Source organism: Equus przewalskii, chromosome 8 (assembly GCF_037783145.1).
Source record: "Equus przewalskii isolate Varuska chromosome 8, EquPr2, whole genome shotgun sequence".
In the NCBI taxonomy this organism is placed as follows: Eukaryota; Metazoa; Chordata; class Mammalia; order Perissodactyla; family Equidae; genus Equus; species Equus przewalskii.
In genome coordinates this window covers 12,157,475-12,179,422 of record NC_091838.1, presented here as the reverse complement: position 1 = coordinate 12,179,422, position 21,948 = coordinate 12,157,475, and positions in this window count along the sequence as shown.

Sequence of the window (21,948 nt, the reverse complement as noted above, 5' to 3'; positions counted from 1 at the left end):
CAATAACCCTTGCAGCCACTGTGGACCCCCCCCACCCCTGGTGTTCTTCAAGGACCACAAAGTTTTCAATGCTATGGAACCCAGTGGCCTGAGCCAAAGAGATATAATGTCCCCTGGACATGGTACCACAAATACCCCCATACTTGTCACTCTGAACCACTAGACCTGGGATTAGAACACACTTCTGTATGCCACCGCCTGTAGGTGAAAGTCTTCCTTTACTGAAATCAGTTCATAAAGTCTGGAAGAAGTGACTGCTTCTTCAAATGTGCAGATATCTAAGGCTACAGGGATCATGAAGAATCAGGGAAACATAACTCCACCAAAGGAATACAGTAAACCTCCAGTATCTGGCCCTAAAGAAATGGAGATCCAGGAATTTCCTAATAAAGAATTCAAAATAATTGTTCTAAAGATTGCTAGAGAGCTAGAAGAGAACACAGATAAACAATTTAATGATATCAGGAAAACAATACAAGAATGAATTGAGAAGTGCAGTGAAGGGATAGATAAAAACACAAAGAAGAACTAAAGAGAAATTCTGGAGCTGAATAACTCAGTGACTAAACTGAGGAATTAAACAGAGAGCTTCAACAACAGACTTGACCAAGCGAAGAAAGAATCAGTGAGGTAGAAGGCATATCAATTGAAATTATCCAATGAGAGGAGGAAAAAGAAAAAAAGAATGAAAAGGAATGAAGAGAGTCTACAAAACTCATGGCATACCATCAAGAGAAACAACGTATGCATCACTGGAATCCCAGAAAGAGAAGAGAGGGAGAAAGGGGCAGAAAGCTTATTTGAAGAAATAATGGCTGAGAACTTCCTAAGTCTGGGGAGAGATTTGGACATCCAAGTTCATGAAGCTAATGTCATCCCCAAATTTCAATCCAAAATGATCTTCTCCAAGACAAATTCTAAGAAAACTGTCTAAAATCAAAGACAAAGAGAGAATTTTAAAAGCAGCAATAGGCAAGAAATTTCTCTCATATAAGAGAACGTCCAGAAAGATATCAGCAGATTTCTTAGCAGAGAGCTTGCAGGCCAGGTGAGAAGGGGATGATATAGTCAAAGCGCTCAAAGAGAGAAACTGGCAACCAAGAATACTTGACCCAGTAAAGAAAAAATGTCTTGGATAAATTAAAAAAGTTGGCAACTCTATCTGGATCGTCTATTTCTTTTTAAATGTGGTTGGCCTATAAAATCGAAACACCTAGAGTTTATCCTTTAGGATTTACCACAGCCATAGGATTGACTACTGTGATTTCCCCTGCAGGCTGGAAAGCTTTCTCAGTCATTCTTTTCTTGATATTCTGGACTCACTTTCCTCACCATTCTGTCACTTATGCCCCTTCTCACAACCTTCCCTCATCTATCCTCATCCACATTTAAGTATGTCCAAATTTCAGCCATTTGCACAGCTTCCCTCCAGCTGTTCTTTCTCAGCCTGTTACATTCAAACTTCTTTCTCTCCTCGTCTTCAGTCATAAGTTTCCTTTACCTGCTTCAACCTTGCATTTCCCTCCCACCATTAACAGCACCATCACCAGAGTCACCAGTAGACATTGATCTATTTTCATTTTATTCAACCTCAGGGACAATTTGCCACATAGAAATACTCTTTTTTATTTGAACTGCTTTCCCCCCTTGAGTTTCTACAATTCCCCACCTTCTTGATTCCTGAGTATATGTGGACTAAAGTCATACACATTGTTATGTTTCTTCTTCTTCCCTCTGAACGTATTATACCCCTCCTAAACTTTAAAATCAAACGTCTTTTTAAAAAAATCTGCTTAGTCTAACTAAATGAAATTATAGATATACCTTCCTTTCACACTTTCGATAAAGGTCTTGCATTTAGAACCTATTTTACACCCAAGGTGAGAAACTGTCAATTGCAATGAAGGTTAAAAGTGAAGTGACTTCAGATAATTTTATATCTCCATGTAGTGATGGTGGCAGTGTCCACGGAAAATGTCCTCTCGTCAGCACCAGAAAGTGTTCCGAGGGTTACCTGTGACAGTATTAGAATGCCAGACCTAGAAGGGCCTTTTAAGAGTGAGTCAAACCCTCCTATGTTTTAAAGGAAGTGATTAAAGTTCAGATAATTTAGGGGTTCATTAGGGGATTGGAACTTGAATTGATCAGGATCAAATTTCCTGTCTCTAGGGAAATGGGCCTTAAAATAGAAATGAAATTTAATTGTAGAAAAATAAAGAAATTTACATTTCTTGCATTCTTAAGTTTATAGTCAGAGATTTTTACCTGACACATATACGCTTAGACACACACATACACCCCTCCCCCGTCCCTCGCTGACACAAGGCTATTTTCACCTTTAAGTAAAGATACATTAAGCATAGAGAAAATGTGTGGCATTTAGCATAGTCCAGTTTTTGCATAAAATTGCCTGAAAATTTCTTGAGATTAGGGATGAAGTCTACATGAAAACTCTGGGCTGTCAGTACTTCTTCAACTCCTCCTTTGAGTTCTAGAGCATTACAAGTTCAGAAGGAGTTATCAGTGAGCCAATGCTAACAGCTGTGATCAGTTAGTGGGGTAAGAATTAAACAGAAGAATTAGAAAATGATGATTATACAACTAAATAAGTTCAGACTTGAATTTTGGTTACATTTATTTCAATTAAAGATCTGTAAAATTTCCAGTTCTACATAATAAGAGAAAAAGTCAGCCAAATAGCTATTTTGAAATTAAAAGTGCTAAACATTCCATTTTAGATGAATGGAATTTCTTCTTTAAGACCAAAAGTAGGACAATTCTTAGATAGACTGTAAATTAGATTAGTGCTAAGGATTGGAAATCAGTGAGAACATACTTAAAGGATAAATATATATTCTAATTTCTCAGTTTTTAAAAGGCTCCTATTGCTCACTCTTATCAGAAACCATAATTTATTATTTCTAGTCAAGGAATAATAAACCTATTAGTTTGATTCTGGGGTTCCAGGATTTCCCAGAGAACTGACATACTTTGGCAAATTTCTCTTTTGTGTCATAGCAAATTTTCTTTTGTTTTCCTTTGTGTATTTTGAGGGTGTCAAGTTCAACGTCTTAGTCAACAAGTGAGTCTTTTGAGGATCCACATTAAGCTGCAATGAATCATAGACTCATAGAGTTGGAAGGGCATCCAAAAGTAATCTAATTCTATCCTTGGCTTCCAGGCAACGTATCAGAATCATGCTTCACCCTGTTTCTAAAATTTGAAAGAAGGAAATAGAATAATCTAGAATATATGGGCTAAATACTTATTGTAAAGTTAATTGTTGGTACTGTTGCATCTCTTACAATCTTCTTTACCGAATCAAAATCAATAAGTAAATGTTTGCTTTGTTTCTTTTGCAAATTGTATGTCTATTTAAGAACTAACATATTTAGCTTGGGAGTTTTTTAGCAGTCCCTTTACAGTGTCCTAGTATTATTATAGTCAAAGGCAGTACTAGCATCCTCAAGAAATATGTTATCATTTCTGCGGTTGAATAGTCCACATTCTTATCTATATAAAACCAGATTTGTTTTAAATTATTTCTAGTTTCATCCAGGTCTTGATTTTGCATATAATGCTAATTTATACACCACTTAAAAAAAAAAGACCTATAAAATTTTCTCCGTCGTTCTAGTCAATGGAGAATTTGCCTTTTTATTTTTACTTTCTCTAAATTGATTGAAAAAAATGTAGCCAGGAAAATATATCATTTGATACAATTCCTGAAAATTTAACATTATACAAGTAGATAAAAATACTTTAAGGTCACTGCAGATTATAGTTTGAGAAGACATCAAATCAGATACTATTCTCCATCAAAGAGAGTCTTGAGTTATCAGTCTTTTCAACTTGAAATCTGGACGAGTGCCACATTCACTCGTGTTGAGTGAAGCAGAGGTATTCGGAAAGAATTTAAAAGGGATTTTCAACCAGTTACCCTTTAGAGGAAAGACGTTGGTCTTTAGATTCAAGAAAACTTCACATTTCAAACAAATATGTTCAACAAAATGGCAATCCCTCCCGACTCGGATGACTGAAATAAGCTCCTGCCGTTCCCACGCTGGACAGCTTGGTTACTATCGCAAGACTGTGATCCAAGCTGTGGATTAAGAGAGATGATTGCAACATCAAGGTTCTGGAGACTTTTAAGAAAGTAATTGCTTTTCCCTTTATACTTTAACATGTAAATAGCATGGAACAAGCTCTCATCAGAATTTCCTAGGGTAACTTGATCAGCAAAGAAACAATAAAGCAATGGAAAAAAAAAATCTGTTTCTTTCTCTATTTTGATGCACTTTTTGGCTGCTCAAAACGTCCAGGGATCTGGAATTTGTAGTGTAGAAATGCTGAACTGTCTGTGATAGGTGCTGGAGACCAGGCCAGAGAGCAGGAAGTATCTATTTGTTTAGACCGCAAAGCATCCTTTGTGAGAAACTATTGAGAGGAATCTTCTCTTGGCAACAGTTTAGCTTGTAATACAAACCCCCCTGAAATGGACATGAAAGCATCTGCTTTAAAGATCAAGGTGAAATCCCACTTTCTTTGTCACAATTTTAGAAAAGTTTAAAATTTCTCTTTTGCTTAAAAAATGAAGATGAAAGGTAGTGTGTGTTGAGCATTTACCATGAGCATATAATATGTAAATAAATAAATGTGGTGTATCCATATAAATGGAATATTATTCAGTCACAAAATAGAACGAAGTAGTGATATATACTACAACATGGACAAACCTTGAAAGCATTACGCTGAGTAAAAGAAGTCAGGCACAAAGGACTACATATTGCATGGTTCCATTCATATGAAATGTCAAGAATAGGCAAATCCATAGACACAGAAAGTAGATTAGTGGTAGCAAGGGACTGGGAGAAGGGGAAAACGAGGAGTGACTGTTAACGAGTAGTGGAATTTTGGGGGAATATGTTCTGGAATTAGTGGTGATGGTAGCACAAACTTATGAACATACTAAAAACCAGTGAATTGTACATTAAAAAAATATAACCTTTCTACATGGGCCTTCTTTCACCTTCCTAAATAAAAGATTAGCTGGAATGCGAAAAAACGGACCAGAGAAGAATCCCGCCTTCAAGAATTTAATTATCCCTTATAGGAAATTAAAGTGTCAATTAATAACAAATACAAGGTAGAATGAGGTAATTATTATAGGAGTGAAACACATCAAAATTTTATAAAGCTCTTTTTGCCTTGTTTCTTCCAGTTACTGTATTTAGTCAATAATTTTGTTCCAGTTGCCAGTGTGTCTTTCTCATTAACAAAGCCGGTTCATGAGATTCATAAAGTTCGTAACTATTGAAGCTGAGAAATGGGTAAATGGAATTAATTGTTCTATTATTTCTGCTTTTATGTTTGAGCAAAAATCTGTGTAGTAATAAATTAAAGATATTATCTGTTTTGGGAAAGTATTATTTTCCTAAATAATTTGGAGCATATTTTTCTTTCTTACATTTTTGTAATGGAGGTAAAATTTATGTCTGTGAAATGCACAGATCTTATAAGTACAGTTCAATGAGTTTTGATAAATGTAACCACTATCCCAAGTTATAAAACAATTCCATCACTCTAGAAATCTCCCAGTCAATCATTACATCTCGTAGGCAACCACCGTTCTGATTTCTTTTACTATAGATTTGTTTTGCCTATTTGTGAATTTTGCATTCATGGATGTATAGTATGTCCTCTTTTATGTCTGACTTCTGCTCCACGTAATATTTTTAAGGTTTATTCATGCTATTCTGTGTGCCAGTACTTCACTCTTTTTTTATTGCTAAGGCGTATTTTATTATATGAACATGCCACAATTTGCTTATCTGTTCTCCTATTGATAGAAATTTGGACAAATTTTGGTTATTTTGAAAAGAGCTGTTAGGTTATATTCTTGTTCAAGTTTTTTTGTGGACATATGTTTTTGTTTCTCTTGGTATTTATAAAGAAACTACCAATAATTTTCCAAAGGTTTATGTGAATTTACAATCTCACCAGCAGTAAATGAGTGTTCTAGTTGCACCATGGTCTCACCAGCATCTTTTGTTAATCTTGTTTATTTTAGCCAATCTAGTGGGTATGAAATGGTACTTAATTATGCTTTTACTTGGCATTTCTCTGATGACTAATGATTTTGAGTGTCTTTTAATTTATTTGTTGGCCACATGAGTATCTTTTGTGAGGTGGTTTTTTGTGTCTTTTGCTCGTTCTAACAATTAGGTTGTCTTTTGTTTTTTATTTGTAGGAGTTCTTTATATATTCTGGATTAAATTCCTTTGTCAGAGATATGTAATGCAAATAGTTTTTTCAGTGTGTGGATTGCCTTTTCATATTTTAAATTATATTTTTATGAGCAGAAATTTTAATCCTTTTTGTCCTTTCCAATTGAAATGAACTTGTTTTTCTTGCCTATTGCTCTTGTTAAAACTTCAAGTACAATGTTGAATAGAAGTAGAGAGAGTGGAAATCGTTGTCTAGTTCTCAGTCTCAGGGCAAAAGTATTCAATACCTCACCTCTAAGATGATGTTAGCTATAGATTTTTTTGACATAACTCAGATTGAAAAAATTCCCTTAAATTCCTCGTTTGCCAAGAGTTTTAAAATGTTTAAGTCATGAATGTGTTAATGCTTTTCTGCATCTATTAAGATTTTATGATTTTCTGCTTTATTCTGTTACTTTGATGAATTACAACAATTTTAGAACTTTCTATTTTCAAATTAAGACTTGAAAAATTATACATTTTCTTTTAAATATTGCTTTAGCTGCATCCAGTTTGAAATATTTTCTTTGATTCAGTGGTTTTTTACATGTATGTTGTTCAACTTCCAAATACTTGTTTTTTAAATGTATTTTACTGTTATTGATTTTTTATTTAATTCCTTTGTTGTCAGAGAATATGCTCTATAAGATTTCAGTCTTTTGATGTTTATTCGTACTTATTTCATGTCCCAAGACATAGTCTATTTTTGTGAATATCCTATAAGTATTCAAAAAGAATGTATGTATTTTACAGTTGTAGTTTTAATTCTATAAATATTAATTAGATCAAATTCATTTATAGTATTGTTCAAATATCTTATATTTTTATTTTTTCTAGATGTTCTATTAATTACTGAGGGAGAGGTATTAAGTATCCAAATCTGATTGTGAATTTTTCTGTCCCTTTAGTCTCTTAATTTTTGTTTCAGAAAGTATTTGTACCACTGTATTGGGCACACCCATTTCTCTGGTATATCTTGATGTCTACTTTGTCTATACTGATATAGCCATTTCAATTTTCTGATGCTTTGCATTTGCCTGGTATATTTTTTCCATCCTTTTGCTTTTAACCTTACTGTGTTCTTATCTATAAACTGTGTCTCTTGTAGGTGTCACATGGTATTTTGCCTTTTTCATTTTTGTCTGGCAATCTCTGTCTTTTAATTGGAGGCTTTAGTCCATTTACATTTAATGTAATTATTGATATGCTTGGATTTGAGTCTACTATTTTCTATTTCTTTGAGACATCTATTTTTGATTCTCCCCTTCATTCTTTTCTCCCTTCTCTCAGTGTAATCAAATATTTTTAGCATTCTATTTTAATTATTCTATTTCTTTAACTATACTTATTTGTATTATTTTTTTTTGGAGATTACAAATGCTTCCTTTACTTGTCTCTGATTACTTAGAGTCAATATTGTACCACTCCTTGTAAAATGTAAGACCTTTTTAATAGTATAATTCTATTTAGACCCTTCCTTTCAGTCATATATTTTATATGTACATACGTTACATACCAACTTTAAATGTTTTAAGTTTACACAAAACAGTCAGTTTTTATTGAAAGAAATTAAGAGAATAAAAAAAGAGTTTTTAAAATTTGAGCATGTATTTACCATTTTGAATTTCTTCATTTCTTCCTGTAGATTTGAGTTTCCATCTGGTGTCATTTCCTTTTAACCTGAAAAACTTCCTTTTGCTTTTTTTCCCCCAAATACAGGTCTATTGGTGACAAATTCTTTCAGTTCTTATCTTAACATAGCTTTAATTGACTTTCCTTTTTGAAGGATATTTTCACTGGATCTAGGTGGACAGTTCTTTTCTTTCAGCATTTTAAAAACATTGTTCATTTTTTTCTGGCCTTCATTGTTCCTTATGAGAACATAGCAGTCATTCCTACCTCTGTGATCCTCTGTGATCCTATATGCAACATGCCATTTTACCTCTTGCCCCATTTAAGATTTTCTCTTTGTAGTTGTTTTGCAGTATTTGACTCTAATGTACCTTAGTATGCTGTTCTTTATTTATATTGTGCTTGAGGCTCACTGAACTGTTTGGCTTTGTAACTTAATATTTTGCCCTAAATTTACAAATGTTTTGGCTGTTTCCTCAAACATTGTATTCTGTCTGAAATTCTCTCTCTAACTTATGGAATTCCAATAAGAACGTCATATTTTCCCACAGGTCACTGAAAATTCATTTTATTTCACTCTATTTATTCTTTGTTCTTCAGATTGGATATTTCCCCTTAACTGTGTTCAGGTTCACAGACCAATTTTTCTGCCACCTTCAATCTTCTGTTAGGCCCATGTAGTTGATATTTTTGTTTCACATATTCTTTTCAGCTCTAGAAATTCAATTTTGATATTTATTATAGTTTTTAATGTATCTTCTGATAATCTTCATTTGTCCACTAATTATAATAATCTTTTCCTTATGCTTGGCACATATTTATGTATGACTTTGCACATCTTTATAATAGCTGTCTCTGTTAATTCTACCATCTGGGATATGCTTCTATTGATTGCTTTTTCTTTTGACTGTGTCATATTTTCTTGTATCTTCACATATTTTATAATTTTTGATTGCTACTGGGTATTACTGATGATATGTTGTAGAGAGTCTGGATTCTGTTATCTTCCTTGGCAGAGTGTTGCTTTTTGTTCCGGCAGGAGTTGAATTATTGACTAATCATGCTGAATTGTGGTGGATTGCCTTCATACTTTATTAGGGGAGATCTGCTTTGGTTGGTTCTTAGTCTTATGGTAAATGGTTTAGTTTGGGGACCCAGACTTTACTCACAACCTGTGATCTTTCTGGAGTTTCAGTGGAAAGCCTGAGGTGTTTCTAACCCATCTAACTTGGTAGGACTCATTCTTCAAACTTTGTCTTTCCTGTGGTTGGTAGCAGCTGAAATATTTGTTCAGCTTTATGTTGTCTATCATTGCTTTCTGTCTTCCCTGCACGTGTGCAGATCAGGAGTCAGGCAAGGATTTGTGATGTAGTTTTTTTTTTAAAGAATAGATTCTGAGGCTCTTTATTCTATGACCTCCTCTCTTTCAGGTTTTCCCCACTCCATCTCCAGTTTCTCTGGAAGCTTTAAATTCCATGCTCTGACACTACAAGCCAATAAGACTATAACTTTCTGATTGAATCCAGCTGTTCCATTCTGTAGCCCAGGGGATATCACTAAGCAAAAAGCAGTATAAAAGTGTATCTCATCCAATGCAGTTCCTTTCTTCCAAGGGTCAAATCCCCTCCAGTTTCTGCCTGCTTTTGGTTACTATATAGTGCCTTCAAATAGTTGTTTTTTTTAAAAAAATATTTTGTTCTTCATTTAACATTACCATATTTGGGAGGATTAATCTGATACAAGTCGCTCTGCCATTACTGGAATCAGTACTCTCAGTAGAGTTTTTGAAGTATATTTTAGGATTAACAGAGACCAGTTCATAGCATATCAAAGGGTTCATTCTTTACTTAATTATTTCAATGGCCCCTATTGTTTTAGTGTTTTGATAAATCAAATACAACAAAGACAGAAAGGAGCATTTAAAAATTAATTAGACTAGAGAAAATTTCTAGGAAATTAGACCATGTAGACAGTCGCTGTTTAATGCCAACCCAATGAAGATTGTCTTCCATTTTATTTTTTTGGATAGACTTTTATTTGTATTAACCTGGCAAATATAAGGTAACAGGGTTTAGTGTTCATAGGACACTCATTTCTAAAATGTCTGGCTGTGACATTAAGAGAGTATAAATTGTTATTACTTCTAGAGGGAGAAGTGAGAATAGAGCTAGTGTAAAATAGTGTTAATCTTGGAAAAAAACTAAAGATTTGAAAAACTTGATGATGTACATCTATAAACACAGCTCAACCGGATGTTTCATTGGGAAATCTCAAAAGACAACAGGTTTTTTTGGTAGAAATTTATCATTATCAATGAAATGGGGACAGTGATTTTATCCACTTAAGCTGTGTGAAATGAAAAGATAATACATATAATGCATTTATCATAGAATCTAGTATATTGGAACAACCCAAAAAACATTAGCTATTATTCATTCATTCAAGTGCCAAAGATTTCTTAATTACTGATCGTGTGTCAGGTGCCGTGCTACTCACTAGGGATGCAAAGACTCAATTTACTAAAGGCCGTAGCCTTTGTGTTGAAAATTTTGTATGTTTGTAATGACTATTCCATACGACTCAGGCAGGTTTTTTTTTTTAATTCTTTTTTACTTTTTTTTTTGAGGAAGATTAGCCCTGAGCTAACTGCTGCCAATCCTCCTCCTTTTTCTGAGGAAGACTGGCCCTGAGCTAACATCCGTGCCCATCTTCCTCTACTTTCTGTGTGGGATGCCTACCACAGCATGGCGTGCCAAGCAGTGCCATGTCCGCGTCAGGGATCCCAACCAGCGAACCCCAGGCAGCCAAAGCGGAACGTGTGCACTTAACTCCTGCACCACCTGGGCAGGCCCCACTCAGGCAGGTTTCGTATTTACTTTCCCCTAGACAGCCAAATTGGAGTCAAGAGATGTTTTAATTCCAGGTTTGACTCTTTCTCCTCTCCTCATGTGTTTTGGGACAAGCCATTTCCTCTTTCTTGTTCTCAGTTCCCCATCTGTAAAATGAGAGTATTATAATAGATGCATGGAGTCTGATCTTTTTCTAAAAGTTGAAGAAGTCCCATTTCTAGCAACAATTTTACCTTCATAGGCCTACCAAAATGTTAATTGAGAAATTAGATCGAAATGATACTGGTCATTCCCTTGTCGGCAATCTTTGTTATGTTAATTTCTACTCATCTGAAGAAAACACGTGCATAAGAAAGTACTCTAAAGACCTAAGGGAAAATTCCTTCTACAACCAAACCTGGGAATCAAGATATGTATTAAGTATAGTATGTGAGTAAGAATTACTGGAGCTAATCAGCTAATTCGGTTTTTGTCCTGTTATTTAACAAATGTTGACTTGGCATTTGAGCCCGTGGTTAAACTTTTTTATAAGATTTGGAGCAGGGAAAAGGTTCCAAAATATCAACTAGAGAAATGAATTTAAACACTTTCCAAATGTGCTCACCTGGGAGGAGTTCAGAGTAAAGAAAAAGCAAGTAAGATTGGGGTTGGTGGCTCAGAAATGGAAGTATAGTTTGTGGACCAGAAGTCTGCATAACATGGGTTTGGCTTCCATTGGGTGTGGGAGAGAGGGGCCAGGTCAAGGAGAAAGAGCCAAAGTGAGGAGTTAACGCCAGAAGCAAGCTATTTTTAGATTGTAGATCTTAGAGACAGAAAAGATTCACAGGCTAATATGACCAAACCCATTCCCCTGCCAGCTTGGGATACATTCGAACAGAGAGAAGATCAGACATGAAACTGACCTCAACAAAAGGCCAGTGCTCAGCCATTGCTTCGGGCCCTAAAATAGCAATGTGAATAAAGTTTAGTTCACGTGGATACTATCCAGATCAAATCAAATACTTGTGCCTCTCATAGAAGCTGGGATAGATGTTTTTTTTGAAATCAAGAGAAACGTATTCTAGAAATGTCTCCACATTCTTTAGATAGTATGGCTGCCATGCTTTCTTCTGAATTTTCCTTGTCTACAGGAATGGGGCTGCGAATGAGTGTTAGAATGCTTGCACCATAGGATCCCACAGGATGTTATTCCAACATGCCAGTCCATATATTGACACAAATCCGCATCGTAACAGGGGAAAAATAAGGACAATATGAGTTTTTTATAGAGCTAAATTTATTAAAAGCAAAGGATTTACCTTAATTTTGAGATTAAGATCTTCCTATATTTTTGCTTTTAGAATATCCTTTTTGAAAAAGATAGTATTGGTGCATGTATTTTTTAATCACCTTTCTTGGTAAAATTAAAATTGATAAATAAACTTATGTAAGTCCCTCTATTAAAAAAATGAGTCTATGTCATTCAGATTCAAGGTATATCTTCTTAAGAACAACCTGAGGGCATTTAAAAGATGAAACAGGAAGGTCTATCATCAAAACTAAGTATTTATTGATTATAAGACTATGTATTCTTTTAGGTACAACTAAGATAGAAAACATACCACCAAGTAATTAACCATGCCGTCAATAGTAAGATGCATCCTGATATCACAATTGTTAATATGTGGAAAAATGTGACCCTAAATATCAGTGAAGTAGAGTATATGATTCACATAAAGAATATTCATTCACTTAACACGTAATTAATGATTTTTAAGTATTGCTTCTATTTATTCATTGACACAAGTTGTCTGAGTCCAAACTTTAAAGAGTTTCTGAGTGATACATGAAATTATGTCCCATATTCTTAGTTCTTTCCCAGTGCAGCATTTCTCAAAATTTTGTTTTTTAAGGTATCATTTTTAGACATTTCTCATTTGATAACTATGTGTTCAGCTGTGCTAAGTGCTATGACTATGCAAACCATTCTGTAGCCTCAAACATTCGTAGCTCAGTGAATGAATAGCAGACTAAGTAACTACTATTACATATGTGGTGTGCTTCTTTAAGTGGAGAGCCGGGACTGTGTGCTGCTAGATGTGTTCACAAGGATGGTATTCTTCCTGATAAATTAAAGGGTAACGGGATATATTTAGGGATTACAAATAAGAAAGTAAATTCAAGTCTCTGCTCGCCCTAAATATCTAAGTCTTTCTCAAAGAGAGTTTCTGAAATTACTCTGTGATAGTCATTAGGAAACAAGACAATCTCTTCCCGAGATCAATTCTTAAACCCCTCTCGTTAATATTTCACTAGTGACTTTAGTATTTCACCCCAATGACAGACATTTTGTAGGTCTTATATTGACACTCTAATTCCCTAGTCAGTACAATTGCAATTTTTAACATTGCAAAATACAAAGAAACTAATTCGAAGTGCATTATAATTCTGTCATTGGAGGGGAGTAGGTGGGGCCGGTCTATAAAGAGGCAACACTGGAATTTTTTGTAAACCAGTTTCTCTTGTACCTGAAACACCCATACTCTAGTCAATTCTGTTATAGTGAGGTTTCATTAAATTAGGAAAATATTTCTGCCAGAAACATAGAATAACTTTTAATCAATTTTAATATTTTCCTACCACTTACTGTTCATTGTACATGTACAGAGGAGCAGTAAGGTTAGAGCAAATGAAATGAAGATCTGCATTGAGAAAACTAGGTCATGGCCCCGAGGAAAACTGGCTTTGGCCCTTTCACTTCTAAGCGTCTCCTTCGGATAGTGCTGACACTTCATCAGAGATAGTGGAGAAACACTAATGATGCTTTGTGGAAATGTTAACAGATACAAACAGGAAACACAGCCTTAGCTGTTTCTTGCAGATGGTTATAATGAATAGTATATTTCTTCTCAATTGTGCCTATTTATTTATACCGAAAAACAGCAGATAGGAAAACCACAAGGCAATTCTGAAATAATCATGACACTGAAATAGCAGTCTTGTTTGTGCCACAGGTTAAAGGGTAGGAAAGAATTTTAATATGCTTAGGATGGGGGTTTGATCTAACATTCTGATGTGTGATGAAGTTGAAAATATGTAACTTGGGATAAGAAAATGGTCTGTAAGAAGAGAGAAAGGAAATTTGTGGCTTTTTTCCATTTAAAAATAATTATGGTTTTCTTTAGCCAACTCCAGGAGATTTAATAACTTTTCGTATTGGAGAAGGGTGGCTTATGCCATATGGCTACCCCCTGCTTCTGTGTTCGAACTGCAAATAGCACAATCTGGGAGCCCAGGACAATTTGTTCATTGTAAATCTATGCTGTAATTCTTCTTTATGTCTTAAAATTGTATTCAAGACCCCTTTCTGGCTCTTAAATTACCTTTAAAAAAAGTCAACTGGCAAGTTTCTGAGAGAATAATTTCTAAGCGAGTGACAGAAACCTGTGCTCTTTCCACAGACTATTTCAAAATAAACTCTGATGAGCCCACATCCATTTTACTCATCTGTGCAAATATCCCTTTTTGAATATTGTGAGCAATAAATGGCCTTGTCACTCTTTGTCATTGCTTGGAATATTGCTGCTTAGATGTAGAATGCTTTATAAGGAACACCTATTCAACCACAAAATTAAAGGGCTGAGTACTTTGAATTTGAACTAAAATTCAGTCATGTAATCTTGGATAATTCCAGTTTTCCTTTTAAATTCTCTCTCTCTATTTGTATAGAGGGAAAGAAAAAGATGATTTCAGAATGTTATCATATTGTTTCAAGCAATTTATCACATTATACAATTCGTTCAGGGAGAATAAGCCTTGTTTCAACAGATGTAATAATCAAGGATGTAGTTACAATATTCTGCTTGATAGAAAGAGGAGAATATATAAATACACATTAAACTCCTTTGTTTTTTAACAAAGAACATTTAAAGAATTTCATAGAGATTTCTATTTTATCTCTTTTCCAAAGGAGACTCAGGGGAAATTTATGGCTACTTGGCAATTGACAAAAATGTTGAGAGAATGACCACAATTACTCAGATTCACTTTGATTCTGAGTAGTGTTTCAGCTAAAAGACACTATAACTCAGTGATCAGAAACAAATATCTTAAGCCATCAGTCTTAATTTTCCAAACATGTAATAATGATTCCTGCCAGATAATCTGTAAAATACTCTGTAGTCCTTGGAAGTAGGATGCTACTTATTTGAATTATAATGATTCCTTCTTCAATTGATAACATCTATTTTTATTTTTAAAGAGTAACTCTTCACTGTCCCTAAATGAGCTGCTATTGTTACCCCAGAAACATGGAGTTGAGGATAACCCTACAGTTTTAAGGGGATATGATAAATACAATATTGACATCATGTGCTTCTATTTGTCTTAAATAACTCTATTAACCCATTGCAAACTGCTGGAGATGGTGAATTCAAACGAATAAACTGTACTTTAGCAATTTAATCACAGTGCAGATTAAGTTACTTTATAACATTGAAATATTAGTTTTCTTTTTTTTTTTCCAGGAAGATTAGCACTGAGCTAACATCTACTACCAATCCTCCTCTTTTGCTGAGGAAGATTGGCCCTGAGCTAATAACATCTGTGACCGTCTTCCTCCATTTTGTATGTGGGATGCCTGCCACAGCATGGCTTGATAAGCAGTGCATAGGTCCATGCCCGGGATCTCAACTGGCAAACCGCAGGCTGCTGAAGCCGAGCATGGGAACTCAACTAATTGAGGCCAGCCCGGTGGTGCAGTGGTTTTCTTTAAGTTAATAGTAAGTGACAATGACTAAATTATTCCAAGACCACAGCACTCAACCTAACTTCGAGAGGCCATTATGAATGACACATGCAAAGTGAGGACAGTGTTTACAGTGGTTGGCCCCACGGCATAGTTACATGGACATGCTTTGTCAGTGGAGTAGAATGAAAGTTCTAGTTTGATCTGACCATACTGGGATAGACAGGGCCTAAGTGAGGAAGAAGTGCAAGGTCCATCCACTACTCGGGTTGTTCTATAGGGTGAATGGAAAGGAGAAAACAGTTTGATGAATTGAGTTTGGTTCATTTTGAGTTTAATGGGATATTGGGACATTTCAAAGACTAGTTCTCAAGTTGTAGGGAACCGTGTGCATAGAGGTGGTGTACTGGGTTGAGTAGTGTCCCCCCAAAAACTCACATCTAGCTGGAACCTGCAAATATGACTTTATTTGGAAATAAAGTCTTTGCAGATGTAATCAAGTATGATGTAATCGATTAGGGTGGTCTCAAATCCAATATAACTTGTGTCCTTATAAGAAGAGGGAAAGTTAGATAACACATACAGGGGAGAAGGCCATGTGAAGATGGATGCAGAGATTGAACTGATGCATCTTATAAGCCAAGGAACACTAAGAGTTGCTAGGAGCCACCAGAATGTAGGAGAGAAGCATTTAGCAAATTCTTCAGAGCCTGCAGACACCTTGCTGACACCTTGATTTCAGACTTTTGGCCTCCAGAACTGTGACTGTGAGACAATAAATTTTGATTGTCTCAAGGCGCCCAGTTTGTGGTAATTTGTTATGGCAGCCCCAGGAAACTAACATACGTGATAACTAGATCTGATAGTGAATTGGTTCACTAACGGAGCAAAAAAATGTTGATAAATTGGAGGGTTAAGATCAGAAACTTGTGTGATATGCCAACACTTAGGGGATGGCTGTTCAAAAGACGTAGGAGAAAAAAATCAGGAAAGTACCATAAATAACTTGAACAAGCTCTACTTTTCACAAAAAACAGAGCTTCAAGAGTGTCACATGTAATGGCAATCATGAGGAGGATGAGACCTAGAAAAATAGGGTTGGTTGATTATTAGACATTTTCAAGAAAACGCTTCTAAAAGAGCAGCATCTCTCAATCTTGGATACACATAAGAATCACACACGGACCTTGTTAACGATGCAAGTCCCAGAACTACCTATGTAGGTGCTGATTCTGTAGATGTAGAGTTGGGTCCAGACTCTGCATTTTGACAAGCATCCCAGGTGATTCTGAGGGGAGAGCTTCTCAGATGTTAATTTGTGAAATGCTACAATACTAACGAGGTCAGGGGTAAATACAGGGTTTGTGGAATCTGAAACTAATATGATTTGGGAAATTTATCTAAGAAAAAGAATGCAAAATCATAAATACAAAATTAGGGACAAAGGGAATATTTATTTAGAACAAGAAAAGAAATAACAACTATTTATAATTTAAAAATGTTGTAATTATCTCAAACTTTAAAGACAGTTTGCCGCTTCTACTCACTTTCTTTATTTTTGTTTACATGTTTGGCTTCTACTAGCATACTTCTTCAGAACATATTTGATTTTTAATATTACCAGTAATTATGAAAAATGTACAAAATTAATCTGAAATCAAAACATGCTCGAGTTATTCAAATGTATTTAAAAATTGTCATTACACTGTATTAAACCACACAATTGTGAGTAAATTACTCTTGTGCTACCATTGAGTGACTTCCTAATGAACATGTATAGAAATGTTTTCTTTGGAACACTTGTTTCTTTAGTCAATTTCTCTGTGTTGGTGGAAATTTATGTGTAGCTTTGAGCAGAACTTATCCAGTCTTCTATCAGGACAAGAGGTATCAGGTATGCTAAGATGTCATCTAATAATCTCAAGTGCATAAATCATGTTAATTCAAACACAGACATATTAGCTATTTGTAGCCATGCTATAGCTGTGTATCCTACAAGTGGGAATTCTGATTAATTTCATTCATTATAATCTCCATTAAAAAGGAAAAAATATATAGTGCATTTATAATTGTATGCGTTTTACTGATCAAGTACTTTTTGAGAAGAGAGAACATTCATTTTGACCAAGTATCAGTGAAAATTGAATCTTCTATTTGTAACTTTCCACAGACTAGTTTCTGGCTCTGCACCTTTCAAATGTTAATCTCCTCCATGCTAATATATTTCTGGTGTCAGTGCCATAATGCAATGGTGCCATAATGCAATACAACCTCAGGCTCTGAACTTCATGTCATGTTTCACATTTTACGAAAACATATGTCTATGTGAACACGTTATTAGGGCCACTTCCAGAGTCTTGGATAAAAGGTATATTTAAGAGAGGGGGCATCCTGGGAGTGACATCAGCATCCTGGTAGAGTGAGTTGTTCCCTTTTTCTCTCCCCTCTAGGTAACAAACAAACAGACATCTATTGACCAACAGAGGAGCCCCTACACAGCACAACAGGATGCCTGAGAGACCCATGAAGCTACACTTCTGAAGGTGGTGCACTGGACCTCCAGGAAGCAGTGGAACTAGGGGACTGGCCCCTCCTCCCCCAGTGGCAACAATCCAGGGTGCAGATCTTCACACAGTGGCCTGTGTGACTGTGAATAGAAGTAGGGGCAGCCTGGCCTGTGTGCAAAGGCCCACAGAGCAGCAGTGGCCCCAGGCACATGAATGAGCCCGGCCTGGGCAATAGTTGGCAGAGCATGTCAGCAGCAGAAGCCCAACTGGCACAGCTGCAAGCAGCTAGAGCAGGAGCATAAAAAACAGCCCCTGCCTCCCCCACCCAGTGGTGGCAGGTGGAATTTGCAACCAGAAGCATTAGGAACCACAGCAGAACCAGTGACCCAGCCCCCAGTGGTGGCAACCCTGACACCAGCTCCAACAGCAACAGGGCTGCATACAAGTTCCTGGATCCCTGGGTCCCTGCCAGCAAGAGTGACACCTGTGAAATCAGCACCCTATGACAACCCGGAAACAGCAGCACTGGTGGTGCATGGGACAGCAGCTTCCAAGCCCAGAGAGAGCCAGTGGAGGAACATGAGACCCAGGTGACCCCAGAAGCAGCAGAAGTGGCATCACCAGAGACTGCAGCGACATCAAAGCAGCAAGGTACCAGTAACCCCAAAGGCACAAGCAGCACAAGGAAGGCACTGACAATGCTTCTGCTGAGGCAGTGGAGGGTAGAAAGTGCAGGCTCTCAAATATAATCAGAAGCAGCTCAGAACCAAAGTAACCAAAGCTGTACCCAAATAAGAAAAGGTGATTATCACCACAAATATCCTGGTAGAGGATCAATTCATCAAACACCATGAAGAACTACAGTAACACTGCAGAAAAGAAAGAAAATGACAACTCTTCAGAAACCAAACCTGAAGTCACAGAAGATTACAATCTAACTGACAGAGAATTCAAAATAGCTGTCATAAAGAAACTCAATGAGTTACAAAAAAACTCAGAAAGACAGTTCAATGAGCTTAGGAATAAAATTAATGAACAGAAGGAATACTTCACCTAAGAGATTGAAGCTCTAAAAAAAAAAAAGCCAAACACAAACTCTGGATATGAGGAACACAATTAATGACATAAAAAATAATGTAGAAAGCATAAAAAATAGAGCAGACCTTATGGAGGAGAGAATTAGTGAGATCAGAGATAGAAACCTAACATTGATTCAGGGGAAGGAGGAGAAAGAACTAAGATTTTTTAAAAATGAAGAAATTCTTTGAGAAATATCTGACTAAATTAGGAAAAGTAACATAAGGATTGTGGGTATTCCAGAGGGAGAAAGGAAGGAGAAAGGAGCAGAGAGATTATTCAAAGAAATAATAGCTGAGAACTTCCCAAACCTAGGGAAAGAACTAGACATTCAAATACATGAAGCTAATAGAACTCCTAATTACATCAATGCAAAAAGACCTTCTCCAAGCATTTAATAGTAAAACTGTCAAAAGTCATTGACAAAGAAAAAATATTAAGAGCAGTAAGAGAGAAGAAAATAACCTACAAAGCAACCCCCATAAGGCTTTCAGTGGATTTCTCAGCAGAAACCTTACAGACTAAGAGAGAGTGGAATAATATATTCAAAATACTGAAAGACAAAAACTATCATCCAAGAATACTCTATCCAGTGAAATTATCTTTTGGATCTGACAGAGAAATAAAAACTTTCCCAGACAAACAAAAGCTGAGGTAGTTCATTGCCGCTCTACATGCCTTACAAGAAATGGTGAAGGGAGCCTTCCTACCTGAAACAAAAAGGCAAAAGTTTACAAAGCTCTGAGCAAGGAGATAAATAGACAACAATCAGAAAATTGCAGCTTTAGATCAGAATAGGTTAGCAAACAGTTAATTACAAAATAAAGGAGAAAGGAAAAGAAAATATCCAAAACAACTGTGAACACTTCAATTTAGTCACTAACTCACAAGACAAAAAAGAATAATTTGTGAAAACAAAAACAGAAAGAGAAGAGGAATGGGATGGAACCTGCATAGGCTAATGGAGAGAAGAGGCTATCAGAAAATGGACCACCTTATCTATGAGATCTTTTACAAAAACCTCATGGTAACCACAAAATAAAAAATCAGAGGAGAGTCACAAATCATAAGTAAAGAGAACACTGAGAAAACCATCACAGAGAACCACCAACTGAAATGGCAGACAGAAATACAAGTGAAAAGAAACAATAAAAATATAGAACAACTGGAAAACAAAAGACAAAATGGCAATATTATGCCTTCGTATATGAATAATCCCTCTAAAAGTAAATGGATTGAATTTCCTAATCAAAAGACACAAGGGGCTGGATGGATTAAAAAACAAGACCTAAGACTATGTTGCCTCCAAGCAACATATCTCAGCTCTAAAGACAAACATAGCCTCAGAGTGAAGGGATGGAAGAGGATATTCCAAGTAAATGGCATGCAAAAGAAAGTTGGTGTTGCCATGCTTCTATCAGACAAAGGAGACTTCTAGATTAAAAAGGCAATGAGAGACAAAGATGGGTATTATATAAGATAAAAGGGACATTCCACCAAGAAGACATAACACTTATTAATATATATGCATGTAACATAGGAGCACCAAATTATTTAAAGCAACTATTAACATACCTAAAAGGAGAAATTGACAGCAACACAATAGCAGTAGGGGACCTTAACACCCCACTATGTCACTGGATAGATCATCCATGTCAACAAGGAAACAGTGGCCTTAAATGAAATACTACACCAGATGGACTTAATAAATATATATATAGAAAATTCCACCCAAAAGGAGCAGAAAACAAGTTCTTCTAAAGTGCACATGGAACACTCTCAAAGATAGACCATATGTTGGGAAACAAAGCAAGCCTCAATAAACTTAAGCAGATTGAAATCATGTGAATCATCTTTTCTGACCACAATGCTATGAAACTAGAATTCAACTCTAAATAAAAAGATAGAAAAGCCACAAATACATGGAAACTAAACAACATGCTATTGAACAACTATTGGATCAATGAAGAATTCAAAAGAGAAATCAAAAAATACCTAGAGACAAATGAAAATGAAAACACAACATACCAAAACTTATGGGATGCAGCAAAAGTGGTACTAAGAGGAAAATATATAGTAATACAGGCCATCCTCAACAAACAAGAAAAATATCAAATAAACAAGCTTACCTGTGCCTAAGAAAACTAGAAAAAGAACAACAAAGGCCAAAGTCAAAGTAGAAGGAAGGAAAGAATAAAAATCAGAGCAGAAATAAATGAAACAGAGACTGAAAAAACAGTAGAAAGGATCAATGAAACTAAGCTGGTTCTTTGAGAAGATAAAACTAAATTGACAGACACTTAGCTGGACTAAGAAAAAAAGAGAGAAGACTCAAAGAAATCAAATTAGAAAGGAAAGAAAAGAAACTACAGTGGACACCACAGAAACACAAAGGATTATAAGGGAATATTATGAAAAGCTGTACACCAACAAACTGGATAACTTAGAAGAAATGGATAAATTCTTAAAATCTAACAACCACTTAAAACTGAATCAAGAAGAACTAGAGAATCTGACTAGACCAATCACAATTAAAGAGATTGAAATGGTAACCAATAACTTCCCAAAAAACAAAATTCCAGGACTAGATGGCTTCCCTAGTGAATTCTACCAAACATTCTAAGAAGACTTAATACCTATCCTTCTCAAACTCTTCCAAAATATTGAAGAGGAGAGGAAGCTTCTTAACTCATTCTACAAGGCCAATATTGCCTTGGTATCAAAACCAGACTAGGATAACACACACAAAAAAGAAAATTACAGGCTAATATCACTGATGAACATAAATGTAAAAATCCTCAACGAAATGTTAGCAAACTGAATATCAATACATTAAAAGGATTGTACACCATGATCAAGTGGGGTTTATTCCAGGGATGCAGGGATGGTTC